Source organism: Lygodium microphyllum, chromosome 13 (assembly GCF_053477565.2).
Source record: "Lygodium microphyllum isolate KBCC chromosome 13, Lygodium_microphyllum_v1.1.10, whole genome shotgun sequence".
Classification (NCBI taxonomy): Eukaryota; Viridiplantae; Streptophyta; class Polypodiopsida; order Schizaeales; family Lygodiaceae; genus Lygodium; species Lygodium microphyllum.
The window spans coordinates 125983383-126004896 of record NC_141147.1 but is presented as its reverse complement, the minus strand read 5'-3'; positions in this window follow the sequence as shown (position 1 = coordinate 126004896).

Genomic DNA, 21514 nt, shown 5'->3' with positions numbered 1-21514 from the left:
ATAGATTTATTCCTTCCGTTCATGTATGCTAAGTACATAGTGAAAAAGCTTGAACTCTTCTTCCGTACCTAAATCATTTCTAAATCATGGATCTTATTAAACCCCAATCTATTTTCCCTTCCTGAACCTTGAATCCGAAACTCCTCTTCTGCACTAAAGCCTCGGTGGTAGACCTTCAACCCTTAACGCGACAACACCGTCCCTCAATTCAAAAGGCATATGCCTTACTTTCTGACGCATAGGACGACTGCCTTCTTTTACAGGAATAGTATGAACAGCCAGGCTGGGAGGAATGCCTCTCAGCTCGTCATAACTTTAAGCAAAGATGTCGCAGAATTCTTGAATCAAGGACACATAGTCCTCTCTTTTTGCTGAACTAAGCATGGAACCTAATTTAATTGGCCATGAATCATTTGGTGTGCCAAGGTCCAACTCAATCACATCCGCGTCTCTTATCCTATCTTGCGGCTCTATCGGCTCATTTAGAGTTATGTGATAAATATCCTCTATAATGGATCCCTCTTTGGATTCATTACTGGATGATGTCTCACTACTAGATGGATCATCTGTTTCTAATTCAGTAGAGGATAAAGGAGCTCTCTCACTCTGAGGAGACTCCGGGTAAGCATCAACTATTACTCGATTAACACCTCTACCTAGAACCACTCGACCGGCGGGTATATCGACTTGACAATCTGTTCGTAAGATCCAAGGCCTGCCTAGCAAGACTCGATAGCTAGGATGTCTTGCAAATCTTATCACCCTAAAGTCCAAGAAGCATTTTACACTTGCAACTGTAACATGCACTTTAGTAACGCAACCTTCTGGTTGCCTTAGACTATCATCAGCCATTCTAAGAAAGGTGGAGCTATCTTTTTGGATGCATAGACCCAACCTCTCCATCAACTCTGAACTCATGATATTGACAGAGGACCCAGTGTCTACGATAGCATGCTCCACTAATATTCCATCCACGTATGCTGGAACCCTAGGGCAATTCTTTTCAGCATGATCAAACCAATCTTCCCCTACTCGTGCTATGCCCAAAGGTTCTACAATATACCCAATACGCAGGATCTTCTTGAATTCCTTGCGTACTCCTGGAGATAATTTAATCAACTGTAAGAGGTTTATATCTGGTTTGACTTTGCAAAGAGAACTTGCTAAATCAAAATCATGATAGGTAGCCAAAGCTCTCTTTTCTCGCCAAACCATCCTTTCCTTTGGTCTCGGGACCGGCTTTGGTGCTTCTTTTTTAGCTCTTGCCTTCTTTCTTGGCACTTCCTCATCCTTCTTAGGATCGACTTTTTTGTCAACAGGCCTTAGATATCCACCTTCCACGCCAGGATTCAGGACTTGCGTCCCCTTATCCCCTTGCTTAGGGTTTTCCTCGACCGGTTTTGCATTATCTTTGTCAACCTCTTTAGCCTTTTGGCCTCTTGTCACGGCTCGTAGGTTAGAGGTTTCAACGCCATTGACGCGTACAGCCTCGATAAGGCTGACTCCATTGCCTTGTGGCAACTCCTCTATAGTGGTCTTTCCCCTTTGCAATATTTGTCTTGGTCCATCATTTTGCTGGAGGTTATTACCTTGCGCTCTATGATTAACTGGACCAGGTTGTTTACTCCCTTGTTGGAGGGAACTAATCTTACTCCAACAGGTAGCAACTAAGTGGCCCAACTTCCGACAAATATCACATTTAACATTTGGACAGTTCCTAGGGAAATGTTGTCAATCACACCACTTACAGCTGAATCCTGATGGACCACCCTCTTCAGGGCGTCGACTCCCTATCAGATTCTGCTGCTTCTTCAAGAAATTGACGTCAATAGCTATTTGCCAATATTGTTCAGAGATCATGTCAGTGTAGTGCTTCATCATATCCTTAACTTCGCCAAGGACATTAGAGACACTCGACTCATAGCCATGATCGTCTATCCGTCGTTCCATTGGCCTAACAATTTGACTGGGCATTGGTTGTGGACTCACAGGAACAACATTAGGGTTCAAAACTTGGCCTCCAACATTTGGTGGAGCCAACTGACTAGCCATAGGCATAGTCACACTGGGAGGAGCTGGCAGCAAAGGTATATTTTGAACCATGCTTCCTCTCCCATTAGGGCTATTCATAGGCTTCCCTTGGCTTCCATTCATCAATGGTAAATTGCCTCTAAGTACTAGACCCGCATTAAGATTTATTCGAGAGGAGTAGGCCGTTTGTAATCGTGACTCTACTCCTTCTGCCCACGTGATGGCAATGTCTATATCAGCCAAAGCCACACTGCTCAATTGTACCTGAATATTGAAATCCAATCCATGCAAGAAGTATTGCAATTGGGCAGCCGGCGGAATGGGAATGTAAGTTTGTAACTTACAAAATACTTCCTTAAGCTTCTTGGCATAGGCTTTCACATTCTCATGGGGGTCTTGGCGTGTTACATTCAATACACGCAACCAGTATTGGCCACCTCTTTCAGGGGCATATTCTCCTCGGAAAGCTGCGTAAAATTGGTCAATTGTAATGATGGTTCTAGTCTCTATGCTATGATACCATACTGCAACCCTTCCTTTTAATGTCATGTTAAAGAACATCATAAGATGTCCCTCATCTTGGATGCGGTAATTAAACATTAATCTTTGGAATTCACAAATGTGAAACTCCGCATCTTCTTTGGCTAACCCATTAAAAATGGACAAAGGAACTCCTAAAGTTGGCGGATCCAGTGTTCCTGCAGGAATTGCAATGGGTTGTGCCATGACGACAATCGGATTAACAATAGGAGTTTGAACTGATGGGATCACACCCCCACTTGAAGTGGGTTGACTTGGTGGAAGAGAGGCAGAACTTGCGCTTCCTCCTGCACCTAAAGGACTATGTACAGCAGTTGGGTTACTAAGACCACTTCCTTTTATGCGTATCGGGCTACTCCTTTGAGGAGAATAGCGACTTACAATCTCCAACTGCCGTCTAGCCCTCTCAGCATGTTCTGCTTTTTGTATTTTGGCTTGACGGTCCTTATCCGAGGACATAAACCAACTTTTTGGTCCCTAAAAACCCTAGATTCGTGAACCACCACTTGTTGGCAACTCCCGGCAAACACACCACCGATGGGACCTCAAATGGGCTAGCACTGGCTATGGCACTAGCCGGACCTCATACTCATAACACACCCTCACGGCCTCGCAAGCCAGGAGCGTCTATCTGCTGCTAAAGGACGAACTGTCCTAAAGCCTAATCTATGCATTTATAGTTTTGTAGTCCAACGTTTCCCTTTCTATAAACTCCACAAAGAGAGAACCCATACACATTGGCGATAAATGCCACGATAATCACATACATGGGAGGCAACCTCTCAGTGGAATCACCACAGCCCCACTGCAGCTCTCCTACATTGCAAGGATTGGCCCCTTGATGCGCTGCTCAACATATAGAACAAACTAACAAACTCCACTCTTTCATTTCGAAAGTACTCTAGGAGATACCATGTGTCCTTACCAAATGATCCCCCAAGAACGAACGTCTATCCTACGGCTTAGGTTGCCTTTCCACACTCAAGTGCGGGTCATCATAATCGAAAACAGGTGCTATGCATAAAGTCTTTCTTATTCTGATACCATGGTTGACATGCACATGCAAAAGTGAATGATCCTAAAGTGCTCAAACATCATTTTCAATGAGACACGTGTTGTGCACAACCAGGCTTTCCAATGCTCATTCACTAACTCATTGGGACGATGTAAGGATAGCACCGAGACAACACCCGTGCTACTATCCTCTTAATTAAAATACAAAAACCTCTATGTCATAATGTGCATTAGAAAATCAGCAACAATCAACATGTAAATCACACCATTCAAACATCTCAACCCCCTACATATAGGTATTGCTTTCGTTGCATAGGTGTAGAGGTTCATTTTATCATGTTTTGATGTATAAAAAGCGATAAATCACAAACTTTGACAAGGAGATAGGGCAAACTGAGGCTAAACCTCATGCTTTGCCACTAGCATACATTCACAAACAATCATTATATTTTTCCTTATTTTTGTGAGACATATTTCTATTTTTCTCTTATTTTTCCTATTTTCTTAAATTATTTGGCAATAAAATATGCTATTTTTTTATTTTTCTTGTTCCAATCACTTCAGCATACTAACATTCAATTTATTTTTCATTTTTCCCCCATGGAAACACATTTTACCCACCCGAAACGGAAAAACTCCCATTTTACCGCTTGGAAACCGCATTTTGGGTTTACGAGAATTAAATAGCGCATGTAAATCATTGCGAAATCAAAATTTTCTGATACATAGCAATTAATCATGATGCAACCAGTACTCAAACAAATTTTCATTCAATAAGAACATCATTATCATCATAAACTATCAAAAATCCTTCATTTTCCTTCATAAAAATGGTCATACCGTGTTTTTACGTAACCCGAGAGTCATTAAATGACTACATAACCAGCAGAAGGAGCCTCCATTGCTCTCAATCCAATACTACACATCAATCTTCAGCATCTCCATCAATCTCCATCACCACTTTCTTCATTCTCCCTCCCGGTTCCTTCTTCAAGATGGTGCACATAAACAGCCCATATAGAGGGGAGAGAGAGGGAGGAGAGAGAAAGACTAGATTCTGATCTCTTCATCCAGACAACCATATCTTGCGCAAAGACCGGCGATAGAATCAGGAAAGAGGGAGAAGTTGATGTCCAATCTCTATTGCATGGGTTGCTTACATCCCAGAATCATGATTCATGGGGGGGCGCAATTTTCAGCCGCCTGCTGCTCACGCCATCTTCTTCATGTTTTTTTTTGCCAAATTGAGAGAGGGGGGGTTAAAGTCCCAAAGGGCACCCCCCCTTTGGTCTTAAATTTGTCCACCCTTTCAAATCTTGGTCAATTTTTTGCCTCTTCCTTGTTCAGACTCCATTTCAGCCTCTGAAAAATCCTGCGCGTCCGTCTCGACATCCCGCACTGCCTGGCAGCTCCTGGCATCCCACACAGCATTCGAAAAAATTATCAATAATCCACAAGTGTCGCTCCGGCGTCTTTTAAAAACCGTCTTTCAATTTGTGCTTAAAATTGTCCTAGCTGCAGCCGCCGCCTTCGATATTAAATATTTTTCCCCTAAATTCCAGATTTTTTGGCAAATTTTAGGCACATCCTGGGCTCAAAACTCCACTCTCAACTCCTTATGTTTTCCCTTCGCAACCATGTTATGTTCTTCCCAAGTGGTAAGATTGAGATGTATAAAAGCACCAAGTGTCCCTCAAAGTTGGTCATCCTTCACCAAATGATGATCTATCTATTCCTCATTAGTGCATATGGGGTGTTTTCCTTGATGATGATGGATGATTAAGGTAGTTCAAGCATTTAAAATAGGCTTAACATGGGAAGAGAGAGGGAGACCAAGCCCCTTCCTAAAATTAAAACTATAGTTTCTCTATCTCATTAACCCCCTTGACTCCTTATGTTCTCCCTTACCAACCATGTTATGTTCTTCCAAAGTTGTAAACTTGAGATGTATAAAAGCACCAAGTGTCCCTCAAAGCAAGTGATCCTTAACCAAATGAAAATCTACCTATTGCTCATTAGTGCATGTAGGGAGTTTGGTGTTTGCCTTGATGATGATGGTTGATTAAGATAGAAGCATTTTAAAAAACATAAACAAGGCCATTGAATGCATGTGTGGACGAATGAAAAACCTTTGTTTCCTTTCAAATATTGTTCTCTCTTCCTTAAACATTTTTATAGAATGTCATGTAAAGAGATGTAATAGAACCAAATTCTTAGGATTGAATATCCTAGATGTATAGGTGCTAGAGAAAATAACTATTTTCTTGAAGAAAATTTGACTCTCAAAACCTTGAGTTGCCTTATTCTTGCTCAACTTAGGGTTCAAGGTTGAACATGTTTTTATTGCTTAACTTGAAGAAGTCTCAGATTCAATTCTACTTTAAAATATTCTAAATCACTCTAGATTCCATATGGAGTATAGAAACAATGTGAGAACATGGTATATGTTGTATTGTTTGCATGCCCAACATCAATAGCAATCATAGACCTTTTGGCACATGTCTAAGAAAAAATACCAAGTTTCATTGAAGAAAACTTGACAAATAAAGCTTCAAATTATACTAGACAAGTCCCATGTTTGAAGAGATTTGATAGCTAAAGAAGAGACAATATGGAGATAGAGATAGTTATAGAGAAGTATGTCAATCAAAGTATTTATGATAATAAATTTGTATGGAATCTATTTGTAGAACATTGCAATGCCTCTCTTTCTTGAAATTTAATTTATAGAGAGTTTAATTGGGTCCGAGTACTACCGCCATTGCAATGCCTCTCTTTCTTGAAATTTAATTTATAGAGAGTGTAATTGGGTCCGAGTACTATCGCCATAATGGAGTGTAGTCATACTCAAAGAAGTCGACACAACAAGTAGACATCAACATCCTACTCTACAATCAGCATCCTACTCTACAATCAACAAGTAAACATCGTTTTGTTGGATATGGTCCGGACCAGAGGTGGGGTGATTAGGGCTGGAGGAGGGATGGGAGGCAATAAGGGGTGATGTGGGTTGGGGTTTGGTGGAAGCCAAAGATGGGGTAGCCGAGAGGTTGGTGTCGGAGCAGGGGGAGTGGGTTATATTGGAGGTAGTCCTACTACAACCAAAGATCCATGCAAGTCCGAAGGGGAGACTGTGGGACGTCGTGGAAGATGAGCTCATTTGCAAACTTCTCCAAGTAGATGGCTCCAAGTCAGATTTGTTGTTGTATGGTCACATTGGAATGTAATCCAAATGAGGTTGGCCTAGACTCCTTCAAATTTGAGTTTATGCCTCAAATCGATGCTTAAAGAGCATAGATAGCTTCCATCACTTGAGGGAGAGGGCTTTGGACTCCATTAAGCAAGCCCGGAGTTGGTTAAATGTTGGCTAGCTTCATGATGTCTATAGTGGGAGTGGAGGGGTCTCTAGAGAGTGGATCATCAGGATTACGAACTCTACCTCCCTCATCCTTGCTTAGATCACATCAATATTTGGGGATTCTTCTCCTTGATCTAGGGGGTCCCACCTTGATCCTCTCCTCTTACACTTTAAAGGTGGTAGTAGTTAGCGATCTTTAAAGCTAGGGTCTTCTAGTCTTAGCACTACCTCCTATAATACATGGATCCTCTCCTCTACCTAGGCATTCGGCTACTCTAGTCCTTAGTAGTGCCCCACAATGATTTGCCACTTCAGATCAACAAAACTAGTGCCATCAAACAAGTGGGAGAAGTTTAGAGGGGGGATTGCGGAGATATATCCTCTCACTCATGGTACTAATAGGCTCCTCCGTGGCAATCTGCTTGCCTTTAGTGATGGGCAGGGGGTGCTTGGCTCTGTTATTGCTTGTTCTCTAGGTAACTCATCTGTTCTCTGCAAGAATGTGAAGTGTGGGCAGTTCAGTCTGCAGTATGGCAACAAGTTTGAACTTGGCCATGGAGCCTAATGTAGGGTGGAAGTGAAAGGGAGAAAAGCTGACAGGGGTGCATTTGCCTTGCTATAGGGATTGGGTGGATTTGCTGTGGATTGAGGGTGGGCAAGGGAGAATACTTGGCATCAAAGTGTGGCTCATCTAGGTTTTTAGGTAGAGGTGAGATCTTGGAGCAATAGTCAGTCATGGTGGCTATGAGTTCTTGTTTGAGCTTTTCCCATTAGACGAGCCAATTCTTTTTGTAGTCGTGATGAGTTCTTCAATTATCTCTAGATAGAATAGGGTCACACCATCCGGGTTCTCTACTCCAAGTGTACGTGCTTGGGAAAAAAATCCTCCCTAATTGGCAGGCTCTTCTCCTAACATCATCAACAACAAAGGATAGTTGCACCTCTAGGCATGGCTCCACGGTGTCCCCTAGAAGCACCATCTTTCTATTGGAATTGCTTAGAGAGGGTGGTATTGGCCTATTTGAGGTAGTTCACCCATTTGAATTCTGGCGGGATCAACACAAGTTGTTAAGACAAATAGACAGGGAGGGGTGCGGAAATAGAGGAGATGCCATCTTGACTTGTGAGGGTTGGAAAAATGAGGCTAGGGAGCTTGTTATTTTCTTGAGTATCCTCCTCCTGTGCTGGCACATTTGGCCCTTTGACTTGAGGAGGGTGAGTTTGGCAGAGACACTATTGGAAGAGGTGGACTTTTTGGGGGACTTGGGGGGTTGGCACTCTTGGGGTGGCTGGTCTTGCTCAACAAGCTCCTTGGTAGTGTCTCTATCTTGTTGGTCCTCCTTTTTGAGGAGTTGGTCTTCAAGGCACTACTCCATAGAATCTTAGGAAGGGTTGGGGCTAGGCTCATATATGGTTCCACTCTCAAGGTAAGACTATGTGGCATTCACTACAAGTGATGGTAGTTGACGGGGGGTTCATAAGAGTGGTCGGGGGGAAGAGCAGGGTAGAGTCCACACATCACCTTCATTGTTTTGATGGAGAATAGCCTATGGGATAGGTGTCTTGCCTTGATAAAGAGGTTCTCATGAAGACAATGGACCAAGAAATGGGGAGATTAGGAGGAGAGAAGAAGAGAGAAGCTACCTTTTTTGAGACCTGAACACCTTGTCCTACAGGTAGAGGGCTTGGACTAAGAACCTCAAGGCATCAAGCCTGGGTTTGTAGGCATGGGGATAAAGACTTCTTCAATGGCTAATATAGTGGAGAGCATCTATGGGTCGCAATCACCATGGCTAGATAGGTACAACTTCTCTTATACTCTTTTCGCAAACAAGGTATATTTGTGGCCCTAAATGTGGATTGTGGATCCTATGAGGAGATTGACTAGGTGTTGGGCTGGATTGGAGTAGCGCTCCATGGGTGGTTGATAAAGTTTGTGAGGTGTAGGGAGTCGATGATCCATGATTGGGCATCTACAAGGGCCTTAAGGCTTAGAGAGCAAACCCTCACATGGCCAAATAAGTCAAAGAGGAGTTAGATGGACTACTACACGTTGGTTTTATTACACTATAGTAGATCGAGCGGATTGGATTTTCCCAATTTTCATAGTCCCTAAAAGGAATGCAAATATGTATGGACTACAAAAAGCTCAATGTAGCCACAATCTTGAATATGTTCCCTATTCCTTATTTCAGTAGTATCTTGGATAAAATGGCTAGCCATGAGATGTACTCTTTTCTTAATGGTTTCAATGGCTAAAACCAAGTTCTCCTTGCCCCAGAAGATCAATCTAAAATAGCTTTCATCATAGTTTGGGGAGTATATGTCTATACAGTGATGTGGTTTGGCCTCAAGAATGCTCTAGCCTCTTTTTAGAGAGACATGCAGGAGGTATTTGGGCCTTATCTGATTTTATTAGAGTTTTTCTAGATGATCTTAGTGTCTTTGGAAAAGCAATGCTCCATTTGATGCACCTCTCACTCTAGCTCACATGCTGCATGAGGTAAGCTTAAGTTTAAATCCTCTAAAATATGTGTTTGTTGTTCAAGGAGGCATTTTACTGGGCCATATTATTTCTCAAGATGAAACAACTAGACTTGTACAAGAGCAATATCCAAATATTATATGTAGTGGTTGCAACACTCACTCACTTAATTTAGTATTGAAAGATGGGTATGAGCTCAAATATGAAAAGGACGATACAACATGGTTTGCTAATATTATTGATGATTGTAGGAGAGTGGTTAAGTTCATCATCAAGAGGAGTCGAGTGCTTGACATTTATCAAACTCAGATGTCATGCATATTAAAGCTTCCTACAAAGACATAGTTTTGCACCCATTTTTATACTCTCGAGTTCTTACTTCAAAACAAGGATGGTATGATAGAGAAATTATGATACATGGATATGCATGATTGGGAGGCTGAGCAAAGTGTAACTATCTTAGAAATTGTGTGCAATTTAGCCTATATAGAATTCTCATGTAATCTATCATCCAATTTTTGAAGCAATTTACATAGAGTTCTCATGTAACCTATCACCTAATTTTTGAAGCAATTTAGCCTACAAAGAATTCTCATGTAATCTATCACCCAATTTTTGAAGAAAAACTTTCCATGAATAGATCAAATGAACCAACAAAACTTAAGATTATATAGTAATAAACTAATCAAGATTAAGCACATGCCACCATGAACCATGTATTTTAGTATTTTCATTGACAATACCCCTATCTTCAAGGAAAAAGAAAGCAATGGAAATCCAACTCATGATCAAAGCACATGGCTTGAAAAAAGCCCAATGGAGAGCCACCATCAGAGTTTCCACATTCAAAATGGCTCCACTACCCATTATTTTGAGAATGCAAATATGGACCCATGAAACCAAAAAAAATGCATGCAAAGAGTCATTTTTCCAAAGCATAAAGTGGATGGCTTGAGTAATGTCCTCTTGGGGGTTAAAGACTACCTCTTCCTAATCGCCTATATTTGCCTTATACTCTGTGGGGGTAGCCATGCACATGTACACTGTATGATGTGGTTGCCCATCATTTTCATCTTTATTCTTTATTATTTACTATAATAGAATAATAAAAGGAAGATAGGTCACACATTATAATGGTTGGTGAAAGCTTTAAGATGAGCTTCCATGGCAAACATGTCTTCAACCATCTAGAGTAAGCATCAGCTCCCCACCTTCTCTAGCTTACTTTCTAGCTCTAGGAGGACTCCACTCATTGCCAAGTGACCTGAGAGGGTCAACAGCAGTAAGAAGAGCCCCAAGATGGCAGCCCACAATTTGTGGCACATTTTTAGGGACCTATCCCACATTACTTGCATCAAGTATCTACTTGTAGCACTTCTCATGCTTCTTACTCAAACATTGTTTCTAACACTTTAGTCTCTATTTTGAGCATCATTTTGGATAGAGATCATCAACCATTGGTTGTCATTTGTGGTTAGACCTACTCTTCACTATTTGGGGTAGCAAGCATTTGAATATTTATGCTTCATTGATGCTTACTCAGGGAAGTTTTAATGTTGGGATGATGCACTGATGCTAGCAGATGCTCTATAGATTGATTAGAGCTCATTTTTCTCCATAATTGGAAGGTTCTTTGCTATCATAAATAATGAACAACAAGCATATGCTTTGAATATGCATGAAATCTATGATTTCATGCAACTCAAGAATGCTCTTGGATCATATGTATGCTTGCCACTATTGGTCATATTAAATATGCTCTTCTTTGAGCTTTAGGCTTTGATTTTAAGCTCTTTTACATTCATAGTTAGCAAATATTTCATGGTCAGTGATCTATTATTTGTGGTCTTGGATTTTATGTCATTTAAATTCTCCCAAATGTATTACTCCTTATTTTTGGGCTTTTGGATGTTCTAACATGAGCTTGCTTTGCTCTTGGATACTCTAATTTTCTTCCAATGGGAGTACTTCCAAATTTCATAATAGATCTTGGTCTTTTAGAGATCGTGGGATCTCTCATATATGCTCATTAGTTTATACAAACAATTTCTTCCAATGGGAGTACTTCCAAATTTTATAATAGAGCTTGGTATTTTAGAGATCGTGGGATCTCTCATATATGCTCATTAGTTTATACATACATTTTCTTTATAGTTAGTGATCATTGTGGGTTGATCTTCATTTGAATTTTTGGTTACTCGATACTTCCTCCTATCAAATTGGTTGTCACAATCATGGATATATGCTTTGTTATATGTATTAAGCTTCATTGTTCATGGGTAGTGAGTTGGTTGCAACTTGGTAGTTCTCACCATTGCTTGGAGATCTCTTATAGCTCATGTACTTGGTTACCCCCTGGTTTAGGATGCATCTATGTATCTAACACTTTTGGTTCTTTAACCATATTTAGTACTTGGAGTTGTATGCTCGTCATTGGTTATTGCATGTTGCATTGTAAGTCATGTCATTATCTAGACATCCCTAGCATTGGGAGCATTTTATCTTGGATATTTACCTTTAATTGATTTCTCATTTACTGCAATTTTATGGTAGGGGTGCTATAATTCAACATTGAGCTATTTAATTGACGGCAAACCTTTTTTTTTTGAAAACTTTTGTGCTTTTATTTTGTTGCATGTAGTAGTACATTGCATTGTAGTCCTCCTATTGCATATATTTTTTGGCTCAATTTTAGGTATATTTTACTAAAGTTACAATAGCCCACACTCTCTTTATTTTGCAATCATTATGGTCAACTCCTAGGGATAGTGCTATCTTTAACATTGACAGTTAAATAACAACAACGTTAACTATTGGAAGACACAGGTTTTGCAAGTCTTGGTCCAAAAGAAGTAGGTTCATAAGCTATTGACACTTTGGAGGATCTTGATGAGATATGAAAGTCCATGATCATTGTCTTTGTCTGAGCAAGTATATTTTAATGTCATTGAGACTACTAGCTGTCAAGAGACGCGGGATCTAGAGCATGGCTATGGCGGATGGAACACAAAGAGAACGTTCATGATGACATAGACTGAAAAGACCAACTGTTACACAAGGTGAATTAGGTTCCAAGATGGAAGCTTGGACTCATAAAAACAATCTTGAGTATGAGATTGACAATGACCAAGACACTAACTAAAATAGTAAATCATCATGATATTGTATTCATGATATGTGTGTAAAAGTGGTAGTCAAGTACAATGCTTTATAGTTGTTGGATGGGTAGCACTTTCCCTTTCTCTGCATATGGGATTTAGTCTGCCTGCATGTCCTAACCCCAGAACTACCTCATACAAAGAGGCCGCAGTGGGTGTGATTGTAAATCTCAATACCCCTCCTCAATCACAACTAGAAAGTACAAAGTGTGTAGAGGCTTTAGTGAAAGCAACACCTACAAAGTGTGGGCACACCATAAACATGACAAAACACGAAAGGTTGTTGCAGAAAAGGCTAAGTGTGGGTATCACAAACATGATGGACATCCAGAGGCTGTAATAGGGGCCTCATAAAGTGTACAGAGGCTGTAGTACAAGGCCACATGAGGAGTTTACAAGCTTATGTCAGAAGCATTAGGGCTAGGCATTACAAGGCTAAAAAAGTCTAGTAAAATTTGGGTCAAGGACTAGTAGGCCCTTGCAGTTTTCAGCATTTCTTTTGACATAGATCTTTAATTCATTGTAGATCTTCTTGTCAATGTAGTCCATCTTGATATTTTTTATCTTGTACTTGTTCTTCACTTTGCTTGCAGCTTCGGTGTCCACCGCTTTGATCTTTTGGTCCTCTTCTTCTAGGTTCTCCTGGTCTTCTTCTTTATTGACTTTTCTTGCATCAGTTGTATTAGTCTTCATGTCCATGTCCCCCTCAAGCAAAGGTATCATCTTTTGAGGCATCGGAAATGGCTTCAAACTCTTGCACTTTCTCCAAGGTAGGAGACATTTCTTCAAATAGTTATAGCACTTGAATGCTCACAACTCCATCATTCCCTGCAGGTAAGACAAACACATCTTCTATGTGCTTGAAATCAGCAACAAGAGTAATGTTACTCTTCGTTGGAGGTAGCCATATAAAAATTTTATTATTTCCCATTCCCATGATAGGATATGAGCTCCAAATGACTAGCAAAGAGTTGATCTTGAATGTGCTAAAGGGCACAAGTACCAAGAGGCACTAACTTAGTATCAAGAGATACTATCTTGATGAACTTGGTGTTAATGATGATCCTTTTTACTTGATGATTTGATGGGCAAGTGTTTGCTCAGACCAAGGTGAAAGAAGCTTTGTTTGGGTAGCAAGAGAGAGAAAATGAAGAAAACGAAAGCTTTTGAGAAGTTGGCTATGGTTGCCAACTCTAGGGTTTCTAGGGGCATCCTGATTTTTCAGATCTTGCATCTCGTGGACGTAACCATTTTGTGCAAGAGTTGATGGGAAAGAAGATTGGGTAATGAGCTTCAGCTTCCCTATGGATGTCGAGTAAATCATAGCATGCAGAGGTAGTGCAAACTATATGATCAACATATGGCCAGAATGGGTAGCGACCTCCAATTTTTGCAATGCTAGAGCTAGGATTTACCAATGTCGGGCTCTGATGTGACAAAGAGCTACGCTAGGAGTAGAGGAAAGTTTCTCCAAAAGGAAGCATGGGGAAATATGGGTTGTAGGAGTAGATCAAGAAGCTCCAAGTGAGCTGGGTACTGTCTGGCTATGGCAGACAAGAGGGCAAAGTGAGGATGAAGTTGGAAATGGAGTCATACATTGATCCTGAGCTGTCCAAAGATGAAGAGGAGCTGAAAGAGCAGAGTGAAGACTTGAGACATGCTAAGCCATGCTCAGCTACACTCTGATACCATGTCAAGAGATGTGGGATCTAGAGCATGGCTATGGCAAATGGAACACAAAGGGAATGTTCATGATGACATAGACTTAAGAGACCAACTATTACTCAAGTGAATTAGGTTCCAAGATGGAATCTTGGACTCATAAAGAAAATATTGAGTATGAAACTGACAATGACCAAGACAATAACTGAAATAGTAAATCATCATGATATTACATTCATCATATGTGTGTAAAAGTGGTAGTCAAGTACAATGCTTTATAGTTGTTGGATGGGTAGCATTTTCCCTTTCTGTGCATATGGGATTTAGTCTGCCTGCATGTCCTAAGCCGAGAACTGTCTCATACAAAGAGGCCACAATGGGTGTGATTGTAAATCTCAAGACTAGCGGTACATGGCACTTATGGGAAAATATATGTGACCTTTATGATAAGAAAATCCTTACTTCAGAAGTCTACTAGTTCAAGAAGCTTATGGACCTTTATATGAAGGAAGGCACTTCTATGTCTACTCATTTGAATGAGTTCCATTTTATTTGCAACCAACTTACATCACAGAAGATTATATTTGATAATAATATTAAGTCTATGTCTTCGCTTGTTACTCTCATTGAGCCATGGAATACATTTCATACTACCATAAGCACTAAAATCTCCTAAAGATGGTTTTAAATGCTCAGATGTCAAGGTATCTTTACTCACTAAAAGAGGTTAATGGGAAGCATATTGAAATCCGTGCCTCTCATGCTCTCATAGTTAGAGGCAGTAATGATGCTAGAGTCAATTATCACCATCATGGTAGAGACCCACAGTAAAATAGGTCTAATTCTAGATCTCATGGGCAAGCTCACAATAAATCTAGTGGTCCTTAGTCTTCTCTTACATGTCATTATTGCGGGCAGTAGGGACACATACCGCCATAGTGCCATAATATGTGCTAGGATCGGTGTGATAAAAGCAAAGGAACAATGTAGGATAATACTGAAGCATCAGGTGATCAACACATAATTGAATCCACTATCAAGAGATTGACAAGATTAATGAACTGGATTAGAATTCAAATGATTACATATTGTCTTCATCTTCACTTGGTATCATACTATTGACTAATGGAAATCCTCATTCTCTCAGTGTTGGTTACTGATTCATGGGCTTCCGTTTATGTGACCTCACATCGCAACTAGTTTTATACCTATCATACCATTTCAGGTTTTGTATGACTGGGAGATGATCATGCATGTGATATTATAGGCATTGATAATGTTCACTTGAAATTTTCTATATGTATTTCTTTTGTTTTGCATAATGTACATTATGTCTGACTTTGACAAAAGCCTTATTTTTACTTGATAGTTGGATTATGCTAGTTATCATGTCTCTTTGGTGATTATGCTTGGAAGATTACTTGTGGCAACCTCATCTTTGGTCAAGGTGCCAAGGTTGGTAGCCCCTATCCCTTGCTTGTTATCGAATCTATTGATCATTTATTAACCATCACTAATCTTCCTCATGTATCTTTGTCGCATCATCACCTTCGGCACATATTGCTCAAAGCAATGAAATTTTTGACTTATTTGTAGTATCTCCCACCCTAGGACTATTCTTCTTTTAATTCTTGTGATCATTGTTTATACAGTCGAAAGACTTCTAATGCTCATAACAAGTCTAGCTCTACGTGCATGGGTAACTTGTTGGCTCTCATTTATTCCAATGTTTGTGGTCCCATGCCTTGTCATTATTTGGGTGGTGCTAAGTAATTTGTTATGTGCCTATCACATAAAGCAAAAATTGCAGGATTCAGCATTTTGTTACTTTTGTTGAGAACTAGAATGGGTTAGGCTGAAATACCTAAGATCACATAATGGGGGTGTGTATATCTCATGTACCTTTGAGAAGTTTTGTGATGATCATGGCATTAAGCATCACTTGGCTACCCCTTAAACTCCACCCTAGAATGGTGTTGCACAGCACATGAATAGGACATTTCAAGAGAGGATCTATAGTATGCTTGGTCAGTAGACTTATCTCATATGTTTTGCGCTAAGGTGGTTACTACTACAGTTCATTTGATCAATGGATCCCCATGCACTCCTCTTATTAGTAGTAGAGTTACAAAGGAGGTATGGTTTGGTAAGCCTCCTTCATATGCATACTTGAGAGTCTTTGGATGTGAGACATTCTGTCATTTTCCTAAAGGCAGGCCAACAAGTTGGAATCAAAGTCTATTAAATGTATCTTTGTTGGATATAGTGATGCAGGTGAGATGCTATTGTCTTTGGGATCCCTAGGCTCCAAAATTTATCCACAACCATGATGTTGTGTTTCATGGGAATAAGATGCATAAGAAACCTAAGAAAGTGATCGAGGTGCATAGGGTGATCTTCTAGGAGGAATCACCATTAGATCTTACGTAGCATTTGCAATAGGAGTTGTGACTTGTTATACAGTGACAGCTAGCCAATGACATTGGGATGCCATGATAAGGGTATCACGAGATACCTTAAGGGCACTTGTAGACTTGTGCCTTTGATATGGCAATCACGATATTGGAGTCATTGCTACTACACTAACTCAAATTATGCATGATATGCAAATAGTAGGAAGTTCACCTTTGGCTACACCTTTACCTTTGCTACTGGAGTTGCTTTTTCTTGGACGTCTAGGGTGCAAAAACGCACAACCTTGTCTACTACCAAGGGTTACATTGTAGCCATTGAGGCTTGCCAAGGAGGGCCTATGGTTAGGCCGTCTGGTTGTAGACCTTAATATTACTTCTATGACTCATATCCTACATTTGGATTCTATGAATGCTATCGAGTTGTCACGTAATTTGGTATTTCATTCAAAGATCAAGCACATTGAGGTGCCATATCACTTCATTAGAGAGATGGTCGAGGATACACACATAGATCTTGTAAGGTTCTTTACATATAAGAATTTTGTTGATCTACTTGTTAGAAGTCTCCCAATGGAAAATCATGCCTTTCTTAGAAAGACTATGGGCATAGGATGAGATTATGTCTTTCCTTATCTAGTTCTATTCACACACACACACACACACACACACACACACACACACACACACACACACACACACACACACACACATAAATACATACATACAATACTTTTTCTCCCCACTCCAGATACATTTTCCTTTAAGTGGAAGGTTGTTGGGGGTTAAAAGACATCTATGCCTAGCCCCCTATATTTATATTGTACTCAACACCCACACACATGTATACTAAAGGTGGTGGCCACTCATCACTATCTTCTTTATTCTTTATTCTTTACTATCACAGAATAATAAAGGAAAGGCAAGTCACACATTGTGATGGTTAGAGTTCCCACACACTGGTCTTGCTCTCTTGAGTTCAAACCTCCATCGCCATTGCTCTCTCTCTCTCTCTCTCTCTCTCTCTCTCTCTCTCTCTCTCTCTCTCTCTCTCTCTCTCTCTCTCTCTCTCTCTCTCTCTCTCTCTCTCTCTCTCTCTCTCTCTCTCTCTCTCTCTCTCTCTCTCTCTCATGTTCCTCAAGCTACTCCTATGCCAAGGCAATAGAGGCAAATAGTAAGCAAGAATAGATAGCATAATTATCTATGCCACTTTAAGATGCATATGGAAAGGCCATATTTGCAACTTTTTATAAGTAAATTTTAATTCCACCGTAGCAAAAATCCATCCCAAAAATTGCTTATGCAAAACATACACCCCCAAAGGGTAACTATAGTGCCTTACAATATTCGCTTTGGGAACCACCTCCAAGGCCTGCAAATCATGTTCAGTGCAACTAGTGTGAGATGCTTTAGAAGTGTTAATATGGAAGCTTGAAGCCTGACCAAACAAATCTCATATGTCCAATACTTTATGTAAATTATCTTGATCAACTTTCAAAATCATGAAAGTATCACCAATCAATGCTTCACCAATAAACTATTACTTCAAAAGGAAGAGACAAACCCGACAGCTCCTCATCAACAAACCAAATGCAATAGCATCTCCTAAACAGTCATAAATTATAAAATAAGCAATAGCAATAAAAATATGGACCCAAGAAGGTACACAAAATATTGCCAATACATACTCTCCGAGAGGGGGAAGGAGCCATGCAATCGTCAAAAGAGGTTGTGCGACTGACAAGAGTTATAGTGCAATCCCTTAGTCAAAGCCACAAGTTTGGCATGCTAATAAGAGGGTAATTGAAATTGTTTGATAAGATCAAACAAATACATAGATAATAATATCAACAAAGCATCATCTAGAGACTCAAATCGTAAGGGAGTGAACCAATGTCAGCATTTCTCCAACAACATGCAAAAGTTATTGCAAAGGGAGGCAGGATGAATTCCACATTGCCTGGTAACCCTTTGCACAACACCAATTAATCGATCAAAATATAGTATTCCTAGACATGGAAACTCATGCAAAAATTGATCTAGTAATTGCATCATGTAACCATTAAAGACATTGTGGCTCAAAAAGGAGAAATTAAAGTGCAATCAGCCCAAAAAAAATCACAAAGGTACAAGTGGGATGTCTAAGTACATTCAAAACTCCAATAAAGTGATCAAATAAAGTATACTTCTACCAAACTCTCATTTCTAAGATCTCTAGCAAGAATCTATCAGCATGTGTGACATACATTATTGAACCAACTCAATATCACTATACGTTGGAGTAAATGGAAAGTGTGCCTTCCTCAAAACCACCGATGCAAACTCATTACAATCATGACCCTCTAGTACGTCCACTACAATCTAGAAGTAAAGTGGAAGGGACCCACACACATATTGAGTCACCCATCAACTAACATACTCTACCAAGAGAGAGACTTAATCTAAGGTGTTTCCATATATATATATATATATATATATATATATCCTTATACCATGTAGAAGTTCTACTAAGAAGATATGCCAAGTGATATAATAAATTTTAGATATATCAATGTGATTTACCTTCTTGAATTTCAAAAATTTGGAATGGGTTGACATATGAGACTTTGGCAATTGATTTGCTTGTTGGAATGGATTGCATAAATCATTTAGTATACATACATTGTGAAATTAGAGACTCACTTTATCCACACAATTTTTTAAATTTCATAGAGTTCGCCATTCATGTATATAAATGTATATGTATGTATATATGTATGTTTGTGTGTGTATTGGATGTCGAGGATAAAGGTGCATATGCCACCCTGTATTTACTTCACACATCATGACCATGCACCTGTACATTGTACATGGCATGTGTCTATCACTATTAATTTATTCTTTATTCTTTTAGTGACTATTAAATAAGGAAAGGCTGGCCACATATGGTGTCTCTCTCTCTTACTTTCTTGCTTTGTCTACCATAGCTATTGCTTTGCTCTTGCTTCCACTTGTGTACTTTCACTTGGGCTCTACCTTTCAATTGGTATCAGAGTGGGCATTTGAGGAGCTTCTCAGCCTTTAATTTAGCTTGGATTCAAAGCTTCTGCTCAAGGTTTCATGGCAACCACTGTTTCTTCCTTCCAAGTTATGCATTGAGTCTTCCCTTCTCCTAGCTTGTTCTAACTTGCTTCCAACTTATTAAGGAGCTTTCTAAGGCTTAATTGAGCCTTATTGAATACTTATTGAGCTAAGTAGTAGCCAACCTATTCATTTTGATCGAATACAAAGCATACTTCAAAAGTCATGGACAATTATAGTAGCTTGATAACACTTTCCTATTTTGGCCATAACTCTTGCACACAACATCTCAGATTTAGGTGTTTTATAGCTAGAAATGAAGAGCGTAACCAAATCTATAGATTTGAGCACTCACAACCTCCATGTCCTTTTATATATCGTATAATATATAATAGAGAGACATCCACTAATAGCTTGAACACTTTTAACAATATAACATGGTTTACTTGCATATCTAGAAACAAGTAAAAGTACTCAGTTTGCACAAAGCCTTTTACATCTAATGGTCTTAGTGGTGCCTAGGCATCAACGTATAGATGAAATACTAATATAATATATGAATGTGCCATGGTCTTTAAGCTTACACCTAGCAATCCTCACTACTAGCGTAGACAAAAAGGGGACTAGTCACCAGTTCAGCCTTCTTAAATCCTAGAGAGAGAGAGAGAGAGAGAGAGAGAATGAATTAATGAAAAGAAATGTTTTTTTTTTCATGCATATGATCAAACATTCCTAGCTCAATATGAATGTGCCATGGTCTTTAAGCTTATACCTAGCAATCCTCACAACTAGCACGGACAAAAAGGGAACTTGTCACCACTTCAACCTTCTTAGATCCCGAGAGAGAGAGAGAGAGAGAGAGAGAGAGAGAGAGAATGAATGAATGAAAAATAATTTTTTTCCTACATATGATCAAACATTCCTAGCTCTCTTCATTGTAACTTGTTCTTTCATCTTGTAATTGTTACAGATTCCATTTTCCTGATTATCCCACTTAAGTATAGATTGTTCAGTCATCTTTTAGACACCATTGCAATGGATTGAATAGAGAGCACGCATCTAAACTTCAACGATGCTGATTTTAATTATTTTGAAACAAGGACGCCCTTTTAAGAAACTTCAGTTATCCAAACAGTAGAACTCGTTCAAACAGGCCAATGTTGTAGACAATCTTCTCTCTTACGATTCTAATGAGAGATGTACATTAGCAATGATGGGTCGATGATTCCTATTTATTAACCCCTTGTTAGAATTATGGATGCACCTTTCATTTTTGGCATAGTTACACATGCTAAGTCATATGTACGACTGCAAGCATAAAGACAAGACAGACCAAAACTGAAAAGACCCACAATGGTCTCTTTCATATTGCATCTCAACTTCAAGTAGGTCTTTCTAGCTGCAACTTTTGATTCTGCTCCTTGGTGGACATTTCCTTTAGCATTGTTTGGTAGGCCAAATCATGGCATGCTTCCTCTCTAGCTAATTCAAGTATTGGATTGTTTGGCATAGATACTTTTGTAGCTAGAGATCTGGCCGTTCATGGATTCTGCAAGATTAGAAAATTTAGAAATGCCTTGCGACTAAGTGCATCGACAACTACATTCTCTTTCCCTGGTCGGTACTTGATTTCAAAATAGCATACAAAAATCCTACCTCCTTAAAAACAATATACAAACATGCTTTAAGATCTAGACTTGCAATTAGGAGACTAATGTGAACGAAGTGCATTCATCCCATTGTGACAAAGTTAAACATGCTTGATAAACTCTACGCACTATCTAGCTGGCCAAAT